General features: G+C 40.3%; 1 protein-coding gene and 1 long non-coding RNA gene across 3 annotated transcripts in view; both read right to left on the reverse strand.

The window, feature by feature from the left end:
• Positions 1-12,346, reverse strand: part of MACROD2 (mono-ADP ribosylhydrolase 2) — a 2,078,532-nt gene that overhangs the window by 1,419,002 nt on the left and 647,184 nt on the right. The window lies entirely within an intron of this gene.
• On the reverse strand, positions 1,746-9,389 carry LOC105732697 (uncharacterized). Its single transcript, XR_001111037.1, has 4 exons — positions 9,225-9,389; positions 8,130-8,268; positions 4,131-4,171; positions 1,746-2,017 (listed from the first exon to the last, which is right to left on the reverse strand). It is a non-coding gene; the product is annotated as an uncharacterized LOC105732697 (long non-coding RNA).

The raw sequence follows: 12,346 nt of genomic DNA on the forward strand, positions 1-12,346 counted from the left end.
TTTTTTCTCTATTCTTACCCAAATCCCCCAGTTGATTCTGCAGCACACCAAATTGCTCCTATTGTTTTACAAGCTCACACCGTTGAAAGGCAGGATAACAGCATGTTTAAGAGGATCAGCTCAAAAGCCAAACTGTGGAGACTCTAAGCCTGGTCCTGCCACTTTCCAGCCAGGAAATCTCAGACAAGTTACTTAGCTTTCCCTTGCCTCAGTTTTCTTATCTATCAAGAGGGGTTAATAACAGTACCAATTCATGGTGTTGTGGTGAATCCTAAAAGGGGATGGATGGATGGATGGATGGATAGATGGATGGATAGATAGAAGATAGATTAGACAGATAGATACATAGATACATAGAAAGAACTTAGCACACAATAGAATCTGAGTTAGCTAATGCTCTGAGTGCTTTGTGTATATTTCTCTTTAAGACAGAGAAATGGGGATAAATCTTCATTATTCCCATTTTAGAGTTGAAAATTAGAAATATTAAGATTGACCAGGAAATAAAAAGAGACCGGGGTTCTTCGGGATAGAAAGAAAAATGGCTTGGCTAGCAGGAGGACACACAGTTTCCAAAGCTCATTGACAGCACATCTTCGTAGTGTAGTCCTTCCCTGAGTCTACACAGATGCTATACCTTTAGAAAACTTGGAGAGGGCTGGGTGTGGTGGCTCATGCCTGTAATCCCAGCTCTTTGAGAGGCTGAGGCGGGCAGATCACAAGGTCAGGAGTTTGAGACCAGCCTGACCAACATGATGAAACCCCATATCTACTAAAAAAAAAAAAAAAAAACAAAAATTAGTTGGGTGTGGTGGTGCATGCCTGTAATCCCAGCTACTCAGGAGACTGAGGCAGGAGAATCTCTTGAACCAAAAGGCAGAGGTTGCAGCGAGCCGAGTTTGCATCACTGCACTCCAGTCTGGGCAACAAAGCAAGACTCCGTCTCAGAAAACAAAAAAAAAGAAAACTTGGAGAGAAAGAATCAGGGAAGAAAAGATAAAATCAGTTGCTCAGGACTTGGAAAAGCCAGCCTTTCCTTCAGCTTCACAGTCATTACATGCAACTGAAATACTCTACATATTTATTATATATTCACTTCAGGTACAAAGAATTTTTAAAAGCATTTAACATTCTCCCAAATAAGTAAATATTGCAATGCATGAAATTGTCTCAGATAACTAAAGCTGTCATCTGTTGATTTTAATGTTTAAACAAAGGGTTATTTTCAAAAAAAAGTATGATAGCTAATTTTCATAAATCAAGAGACTGCTGTATTTTGAATTACATTTGAGTGACTTTTCATTTTTGTTTAAAATCTGATTTATTTAATGGAGAGGTAAAAATATTCTTCAAGGGGTGAGAAATAATTAAATACATTTCTTACTTAATTAATCCAGAACCAATTGCATCCTAAATACATGTTCTATCATGTTACACTGGTTCAAAAATTGCACTTAAAAAAAAAATATATATACACACACACACACACACACACACACACACACAAGTCCCCTGGGACATGCAGGAATTGCCTTTGGGAGCACCTGTTTTAGGGAAGTGACAAGTGGTATGCCTATTTTCCTAAGGCAGTGATGCATATGGCATCTTAGGAAGGCTTTTTAGTGCTGCTCTTGTCAAAGATAATAACAATAAATATAATGTGTCTAATTCTGATCCTCAGAACTAAATGGGAACATAGAAAATATCACCGAACTTCCAAAGAAATTTACAATTCGAACAATGAGGAAAGATTACGGAAACTTACATTATTTATCTTGGGTAAAAGACCACACCAAATAGTATCCTCTAATTCATGATTCCTACAAAGAGGATAAAGAACATAGTCAGCTCTTGTCACTAGCTTTGGAGCTGGAATTGTCTTCAGCTCCATTCTCTTCCCACTGTTTATCTGCTCCTGGAATGAGATTATCCATGGCTTCTACTGTCTGTATGATGTGGTCCCTAAACCAGATCTCCCTATCCACATAGCCAATTGTCTTAGGACATCTCAAAATGTCTGAATAGAAATAGAAAAATAAAAGTCATCATACTGAGGGACTATGTTAACTTCTCTTCCTGGGTCCACAAGGGGCGTAGTTTCAAATGCAAGAACTTCCCAGCACCATACCTCTAACCACCTCCCCATCTGGGATCCTAGAGTCCTTTGTCTCACTTTCCCTCACTCAGGAAGGTAGACAACCCAGGTGAGCTTCCTTTGTTTAAAAAGACCACCAAAAGCCTTGTAAGGAGGCTCTATTGCAAGCCAGGCAGCTAACCCACCATCAGAGTCGAAGACCAATCACTCCAGAGGAAGTTTGGAAAAGGTCCTCTCACTGGATAAGAACTTGAATGGAGCAGGAGTAACTCCGAGGTTAAAATCCCTCTACTCCCTTACCTATACGCACTCCATCTCTGGATCCCCTCCCATGACTGCGTGGGAGCTCTCTCTCTCTCTCTCTTTCTCTCTCTCTCTGCCTAATAAATCACTTTTCTGAAAAACTCTCTAGGTCCAATACTTAGCTGAACAAGCTCACCACGCCACCAGGGCTCTCTCCCCATTCTTGGGTGAGTGAGGCCCAAGGATCTGGGAAAACACAACCAATCAGGGAACAGTGAGTGTCTTTGGAACACCCCTGCAACCTCCTCCCGTCCCTCGGTTACAATATTTCAGCCTTTCTACAATACTCTCCCTACATACAAACACACTTACCTTCATTACCTTCACCCCCACCACACATTTCAGAAAATGACATTTCTACCTCCTAATCCAAATAGGGTATCTTCAAACACTCTACATTTCTACATCCAATCCCTCATCCACATTTATTAATTTAACTTCCTTCCAATCTCAGGATTCCAGTATTTTATTTTCTTTATGTCCTCTGCCACTACATGATTTCCAGCCATCATTTCTTAGCTAGATTGCTGCAAGGAACTCCTAACTGGTCTCCTCTCTGATCCATTCTCTCTACATCCACTAGACTAGAGCAGTAAATCCAAAATGAAAAGCCGACCATATCACTCCCCTGCCTGAAGTTACTCCACGGATGCCAACAGCTCTCTGCACCTCACATTCATATCTACCACACTCCTTGGTCTGATCCTAAAGAAGTGTTTTCTTATCTCCAAACCTGTTCTCTTTTTACCTCACACTGTTTCCCACTCTTTGAACATATTTCACTCTTTACCTAGATATTTTCTACTTATCTTAAAGGTTCAGATCAGATACTGCTTTTGGAAAACCTTACAAATATTTCTCTGTGTTGCTTTGTTCAACAAGCTAAATTAGTTATCCCATGTTTGTATTCCCACATTATGTTCTATTAATTAAAGTGTATTTTAATTGTCTATTAATTTAGCTACTTTTCCCTTTTGTCCATCAGATCCTTAAGGTCAGGAGCCTCGCATTATTTGCCATTGAATCCAGAATGCTTGGCACACTGCCTCATATATGAAAAGCACTCTTTAATTGTTCAATAAATAGAATGAATAAAGGACACAGATTGTATGAATCAAAACACAAACGGGGTGCTTGGAAATGTTTTTGGGGGCACTAATTCAGAAAACATCTTAACTTTACTGAAATGTTTTAAATTAAATTGTATTTTGATGGTGGGGACAAAGTTATAAGTCTTCCTCCCCTCCAAGCAGGTTCTGAGGCAGAGATTTGTTATGCAGGAAGTTTACTGAGGAGTATTCCTAGAAACAATGCCTGTAAGGTAGGGAGAGAAATGGGATTGAATTGAAGGAGAAGGTGAACTACAAGGAACTTGCAAAAGAGACCTCAGTTTATCCTACTGGGACCTCTGAAGCTGAGATGACCCTTCAGAACTGGCTCTCATCAAGGCCGTGGGGCTTGGCTTCTGTGCTCCTATGTCACTTAGTCATTAGATGCAGGTTACTACCAGGGAGGAACCATGGCCTTGGTAAGACAGCTACTTTCAGCAGAGGTCAATTCCCACTGAGAGAATTGTTTTGAATCATCATCAGGCAACACTACTAGCAGCTGAGGGATTGGATGTCCCATTTCTGAAGGGGATATCTAGGTGGTACACACAGCACCCATTTTAGTTCGCACCTCAGGCCACTCAAATCCACTTACTTCATAGAGTAAGTTGATAACTTCTCACTCTCTGAGAGCAGGGTGTAGGATTCTAGTTTGTCTCTTTTCCTGTAGAAATTTACAAGAGGAAAGTTAGTGAGACAAACTATAGCCCCCAATGCAGGTGGTCTCAAGGTCACGACTGATATTCATTGTCTCCATTCTCTACTACCCTTGTCAATTCTTCTCGTCTTTGGCTAGCATCACTGCTAGTCCAGATATTTAGCTGCTGAATAACACAGACCCTCATCTAAGAGGGGACTGAGTCCCTAGTCACCCTAGTTCTAAGGTCACAGCCACCCACACTTGTCCGTTTGAATAGGGGAGTACTAAGTGAGATCCAAGTGGATCAACTGGGTGTCTAACATATTTTTTCCTTTCTCTCATTGTGCAACAATGGCCATACTTCCTCCTGAGGACAGGTGACCCCTGTCAGTATGGATTATTGTTTTCCCTGCCTGCTGGTCTCTGGGCATGAGGAATCTGAAGTAAGCAGGGAGCAGCTGCAACTTCAAGTTTGATGGAACTTTTACCATGGCATCTTGTGGCAGCATTCCCTGTGTTAGAACCAGGAATTCTAGATAAACATAGCCTAAACATTTAAAAATGGAAAGCAAAAGATGTTCCTAAATGGGTGACTAGGAGAGATGATAAGCAGGGACACTCCTGTTCCTTTTCTCTTGGTTCCCAGACCTATTGATTATAGTACTGGGAATACAGCACTGTAAAATGGTCATGAGTTTAGGCTATATACTACATCTGGAAGATGGCACCTCAACTCCACAGGTATCATCTCCAAGTTGGTTCCTTGCGGGTGCCATGACAAACTAGCACCTCACCTTCAAAAGGCTATGCCATGGGTTTCTCAAGCTGACAGTTTCTAAGATGTATGATATGTGACAGTATCCAACGTAATGTGCCCACTCCCACAACTACCCTTGCTGTAAAGTGTGCCCCTTGATCCAAGGCAATGTAATATATATACTACGTTGATAGAACAGAAACTAAAGCCCTCAAATAGTGTTGCTAGCTGAGCTTCAGAAGTTAGGAAAGGTAGAATCATCCCTGGAATATTTGTCTGTTCCAGTCAAGATAAAGCCCCATCATTTCCAGGGAGAAATGGGGCTGATGATATTCATTGACAAAGTAGCTGGCACCTCTCATAGAGAGATGGTGCCATGTTGGAGGCTCAGCATTGGTCTGTGCTGCTGTCAGATTAGGCATTCAGCAACAGCAGTGGCCAGTTCAACATTGGTGAGTGGGAATACATGCCATATGGCCCATTCACGGACTCTACCTTTTCCACCATGTCTACTCTATTCATGCAGTCATTGTGTCAACACTGGAGTGGCCAACAACATTTTCGCTATTTTTAGAGTTTTTTCTGTGGTGATTTCTAGATAAACAGAGCCTAAATATTTTAAAATGGAAAGCAAAAAATGTCCCTAAATAGGTGACTAGGAGAGACGGTAAGCAGAGACACTCCTGTTCCTTTTCTCTTGGTTCCTAGACCTGTAGATTGTAGTGCTGGGAATACAGCACTACAAAATAGTCATTAGTTTTAGTGTTATTAGTGTTGATGCCCTGTGACAGGCATTAACATATACATAGAACAAAGATCTTCATAATACATGACCACTCAATAGGTCCACCTATACACCACTTCCCATATATCTACACACCACTTCTCATACCCCTCATTCCTAAAATTCATTCATTCATTCATTCATTCATTCATTCATTCTTTTTCTTGAGACTGAGTTTCACTCTTGTCACCCAGGCTGGAATGTAATGGCACAATCTTGGCTTACTGCAACCTCCACCTCCTGGATTCAAGCAATTCCCTTGCCTCAGCCCCCTGAGTAGCTGTGATTACAGGTGCCTGCCACCATACCCAGCTGATTATTGTATTTTTAGTAGAGTTGGGTTTCATTACGTTGGTGAGGCTGGTCTCAAACTCCTGACCTCGGGTGATCCACCCACCGCAGCTACCCAAAGTGCTGGGATTACACGTGTGAGCCACCACGCCCACCCCTAATCTTTCAATCTTTCTACTTCTAGGTCCCTCACCAGCTGGCCAAGCCATTGACTATCAACCATGAATCTGTGTATATTCTTAACTTGAACCACACAAAAGGCGCATTACCACTGATAGGATTTCCTCTCATTGCTACAATTCAGAGGCACCTTTGAATGAGGCAGTAGTGTTGCAGCAGTACATTTCTGGCTGGCACGCATCTAATAAGTTGATACATTCATGAACCAAGTTCATCCTTTTTCCTCTTTTATCAACTGGGATAAGATCCCCCTCCTTGGATACAGCTATTGTATGAGCAGAGGAAGAAGTGCAGTTTCCACTGTGGTGCCTCACATGGGGAAAGGGGCCACCTGCACATACAGTTTGCTTCTGCCTTCTGGTCTTCGCTGTGCTCAATCCCAGATGTAGCACTTTCATTTCAATGCCTCATACTACCAACACCCAGTAGCACACACTAAGTTATTTTTCCAAAGGTGCATAATTATTAACTTCAGAGGGCATGTCTTTGCTCCTTAACTACAGTTCTGTTTTGTCATTTTCCCACTGAGGTTTGCATAAGAGATGCCAGATTATATGACTCTAGTGGCAGGGCTGATTCCACTGTGGCATGAACATGCTGTCCAGCTCTTTTCTATTCTAAACCCCACTCGAAGTTGACAGCATTAAAATGTTCCTTAGTAAAAGACTGGAATAGTATTACTAAGTGTGAAACACGCTACCTCCAGAATCCAAGGAGGCCTGCCAGATGTTATGTTTCCTTTTTAATGCTTCTCACTGCTTAATTGCAAGTTTCTCCTTTAATTTGGAGAGGCTGTCCCAGCATGCCTCAGATACCTAAAGCTGATGGCGAAGGCTCCTGCATCCCCATAAGGTCTGTCTCCTGCCTTCTGGATCACGCATGCCTTACCAAGACTTGCCACTTACTGCAGATCAGTCTGATAAACATGATGTCTTCAAATAACAGACCAATGTGAGATTCAGCAGAATGTCCAGACAGTCCAGGTTCTTTAAGAGTCCAAGACAGACAACATAGCCCTGGGGCAAAACGTTAAGTTTGTACTGTTATCTAATCCAAGTGAATGTAAAGTGCTTCTGTTCCTCCTCCCTGATATGATGAGAAGAAATGGATTTGCCAGATCAATGGCTGTCAACCATGTTCTTGAAGCCTGGCTGAGTTTGTGATATACCCCTGTCATTCACTAGAATTTATGTGTTTTTTGTAGGAGCCAGACTTACGCTCATCACCATTTCCTTTGCTATCAGAGTCCAATTCTGTAACAGCATCTTTTCAGTGAGCCCTGGACAACAGAGGATAGCTACCACTGGCTTTTCAGGGACAACAAAGCTCCTCTCACTAATATTTTTGTTATCTGGCTCCAGGTCCTCCAGAACATGGCCATCTGCTGCTTTCCAGCCCTATGTGTACCAAGACTTCTCTGAGCCTTTTAGTTAGTTCATCCACTGTCTGCTAAATTCTGGCATTTCTATTTCTTATAGTGCTGGCCATCATTTTTTCCAAGCTTTCAAGAATCATTTTAGCAATATGTTAACACTATCTCACAAAGCCCTTGCCAGGGTGTTAAATTCTATATCATGAGCAAGTCATCTCATGTTCATAAACTCTCCCTTCTTCAACTTTATGTTCCAACCACTTTGAACCAGCACCCTCTGGAACCAGTCCAGCAAATATGCTCCCAGTTCCTGGAGAACATATGCCTCTTTGAGCTTGCTCCCATAGCAGACCCAGTACATTCTTGGCCATGTTATGTGGGGAATTGACCCTAGATATTAGCCTGATGGCTTCGAGGTTGATTGAGAAAAAAAGTCAAACTGTAATTCAGTTGTAACACAGGTCTCAGCCAAACTTACAGAGAACTTTGGCATTAAGATAGTCTTTGGGAGTTTTCCCCATCAAGACAAGGGGCTGTGGCTTTGTACTGCGTTATTGAGTCACTGGATGTGAGCTAGCCCCTGGGAGGCAGGCATTACGTTGGAGAGGCAGCTCCTTCACCAGCAGTCAAGTCCGGTAGAGAGACGTAGCCATGAGTCATCAGCAGACAACACTGCCAGGAGGTGAAGAAATAGTGCCTCGGTTCTGAAAGGGGGATCTGGGTGCCCACCAGAGTATCTACCATAGAAAATATGCCAGTTTAAGACTAAAAATAAGGAGGCAACCCTTACCAACTCTGCCATTACCCTCTTCTCTGGCACCTCTGAGGGGATAAACAACTCTGGCATGTTGGCTGTCATGTCACGTGGTCAACAGTTTTAGGGGAGTAAATAAATGGATGGTGAGATTTTTCTTCTTGCAAAGATTTAGGTGATCATAAGAAGTGAAGGGTTTGGTAGAAAATAATGGTGCCTCAGGGGTAGATCTAAGTATTTTAGTCCTCTGATCCTAGAAAGCTAGACTCTGAAAACTTTTGGCCCCTACTCAGAAGTTTCTGGAAGCTTTTATCCTCTATGATAAAACAATAAGCTCAAACTCTAAAAACTCTTCTGTGTCTTGGACTTAAACATTAGATTTCTTTGGTACAAGTTTTATTCGTTTGCATAGCAAACAAATCTATCCTATGTTCCCCATTCCTGGTGATTTTTAAATGTAATGCTGTACATGTATATAACTGTGCACAGCATTTTTTTTTTAAAGGAATGTGATAACAGAAAAGCAAATGACCAAAGCTGCCCACTCACATCTCAGATACCCCTTGACCTACGTAACAGACAACTTCTCAGAAAAGTGCATATGGACTTCTTTCTCATCATGTCTCAGGATATAAAACTAAAGGCATGTATGTAGATTATTTTGAGAAAATTATTTTAGTTTCTAATATCTTTATTATCCATGGAAATGTATTTAGAGTCTTGTTAACTCAGGAATACATTAAAAATTATTAAAATGTTAAATCAAATAATATAATACAATTTAATTTAATTATCTCATTGTATTTGTATAATACTTTTCAAAGATTTTACCTTCTTTGACCTCTTCCACAGCCTATTTCATAAGCAGAAATGATTTTACACACACATTCCTATATATGAAAACTGAGGCAGATGTTAAATTATTTTGTCAAAACGCACACAGCTAATGAGAAATCCTCCCAAGGCCTGACCATGGTCTTTTTTCATCGAAGTCAATATTGTTTAGCTGCACCAGGTAGTCATGTATAAACATGGTGTATACTTGACCTTCAAAAACATAGCTTGTTTTTATGTACCTAGAAACACATTTCCCAACAGAGAATCTACAAAACAAATAAAAATTAATTTGGGTTGGGGTTTTAACTTTTTGTAAATGCAAAACACAAGCACAGATCAGAATTTCTCTCCTCTAGAGGAGACCTCACTTGTTTTCATCCTTGAAGCAAACACTGTGGGAAAATTAGAAAGAGCTGGTTCAGCTGATTTAAAGTTATCTTAGAAAGAACATTTCCCATGTTATGCTGAGCAGAAAATTCCTGAAGTTTCAAATTTTGCATGATGTTAGACTTTCCTGAAACACAGGGCTGTATGAGGTTTTAAAGAATTGATTGATACTTTTAAAGTTAGAGCAATTTCCATTTTTTAAAAAGGAGATCATTTCCTATCTTCATCTTGAAGAGATCCTCTTCACAGTGATGATTACCCTAAGTACTGAGTATTTTCTCCAGGCAAAAAAGGCACTTGAGCAGCACATCTGTAAACTTATCTCAATCCCACAGTCCACTGACTTCAAAGCAGAGAGAAGCCCTAATAAGAATTAAACACAACACACTAATAATACTTCTTAATAATGGCACCTAACAATTATACAACGCTTTGCACTTTCAAAGCATTTTACAATCATTAATTAGTTTATCCACACAACATCCCTATGACTTATGCCAGTATTATTATCCTCATTTTTAAAATGAGGAAACTAAGATCTAAAGTGATTAAGTGCTTTGCCCAAGGTCACATCATGAATCAGTAGTAGGATCTGTACTTGATTTCATAACTCTGTCTAATTTTCAGGACTGAGAGAGAGTGTGAAATCTTTGAGGCCCACAAACCATCTGCTTGGACTACAAACCTATTGTTCTCTCACTTGCCAATAATACCCTCTTTTCTTCATTGACTTCTATAAGACAAAGCTAAGAAATTAAGAATCTGCCCTTTAAACGTATATGAACTCATTTAAAGAAAAAGTAAAAAGAAAAGCCAGTGTGCGTGAAAATCACGTGCTCTCCAATACCCTGTAATTAGGATGGATGCATTTGTGATGAATCCCTAAATTATGTTTTCTGTCTAGCAGAAAAGAAGCTGATGTCCCTACCACATCCTGCAGCTATAATTAATATAGACTGGTCTTTGTTCCAAAATATGACCTCTCACTAACACCAGCACCCCTCCCACTAATCAAGTAAACCAATCAAAGGAGCCTACATATATTTTTTCTCCCTATGATAGTGAAAAGTTGCCTTTGGGCTCTTTAAATTTGAGGATATATAAATCTAGATAAATAAAACTTTTTTTTAACTTTTGGAAATTTATCCTAATATGTTTCCTATCAGAATTGGTTAGAATGAGCTAAGGTATGTACCAGACCAAACAACATTCAAATCTCAAGGACATAACACAAATCTATTATTTTCTGCTCATAGTACACATCCATCTTAGGTTGGTGGGAGCAATCTACTCCACTGTCTTTACTCAAAAACCCAGACTGACAGAGCCATAAACATATGGGCCACTTGGATAGGCGGAAAAAATATTCCAAATTGCACACTAGATTCTGAAGCTTCCATATGGAAGTGACCCTTCATCCTTACTCACACTTCACTGGCCAACGGCTAATTCAAATGGGCATCAAAATGCAATCTTACCATGTATGCAGAAGAGGAGAATCAGAATATATGGGAATCCCAGATAATGACTACTCACCTTCTGGTCACCAAATATTTGACACATTCCCCTTCCAGCCTACTTCCTGCCTCAAAGTGACAACTGTCAGGGCCACATAGTCTTTTAGCCAAAGATATGTGTTAAGAGCCAGATCATAATTTGCTATCTTCCCTCACCCATGACAGTCGTTAGCAACATTTCAGATGGTAGAGGCTCTATTGGCTGAATAAGCATGAAGCAGCCTAGAGCTCCTATCTAATCCATGGTAGAACCATAGAAGGAACAAGAAATAACCTTTTGTTGTTGATTTAAGCTCTGAGATTCTGCAGTTGTTTGTTATTGCAGACTAACCTGGCCAGTCATCTTACAAGGTAGCATGGATTGATAACAGCCATATTTCACTCACAAAAGTCAGATAAAAAACTTCATTATCAACAAGCTCCAAAAGGAAGGGAAAAATAGGGAGTGCAAATGGGTGACAAAATTGGCCTTGATGTCCACTCTGTCTAGTTATCTCTATATTCCTCTTTATCTTTTCCCTCTCTCCCCCTTCCTTCCTTACCTCCCTCATTCCTTCCCTTCCTTTCTTCCTTCCCTCCCTCCCTCCTTCCTTCCCTCCCTCTGTATGTCCTTCCTCTCTCCCTTTCTCCCTTCCTTCCTTTTCTTCCTCTCTTTCTGCCTTTCTTCTTCTACTTAAGAAAAACACCAAAGTCTCCTAAAAGCAGCTTAGTTAGAGGGAGGCTTTGGTATCAGAGATGACTATGAAGTCACAGTATAATTTTAACAGAGTTTATGAATAAAATTTTATGAACAAAGGCTCCCGAGACAAAATACTTGCATGGTACTAATTACCTAGAAGCCACCTTGTTACCTTCTGAAGAAGTAAGCAAATGAAATAATGATATTTTTGCATAGCAATGTGCATTGCTTTTTTCCAATCCCTTGGATTTTTATGTCTATAAGAGTTATTTTAAGTGTTTATCATTTATTACATCTCTGATACATTTAGCACTTTACATGTATGTATTATTTCATATTTTATATAAGAAGTATTTTTTAATTAAATTTACAAGTGAGAAAACTAAGGTTCCAAGGATTTGAATAGTTTTGCCAGGACAGGCAGCTAATGAGCAGCTGAGCCAATGAAGACATTCCATTTGGGTGGCACTAAAGCCCACAGAATTTCTTGAGCATCTCATTGTTCCCTTTTCAGAGGCTCTGTTATTTACCATATGAATGTATTCACACTGGTTTCAAGCTTTCAGCAAGGCTTCTCTTAAAATTCTGCGGTTGCAGAAATCAGGGACTCGATATGACATGTGAAGAGAGCTGCATGGTGC

Source organism: Aotus nancymaae, unplaced genomic scaffold (assembly GCF_030222135.1).
Source record: "Aotus nancymaae isolate 86718 unplaced genomic scaffold, 86718_ANA_hifiasm-v0.15.2.pri h1tg000001l, whole genome shotgun sequence".
NCBI classification, from domain to species: Eukaryota; Metazoa; Chordata; class Mammalia; order Primates; family Aotidae; genus Aotus; species Aotus nancymaae.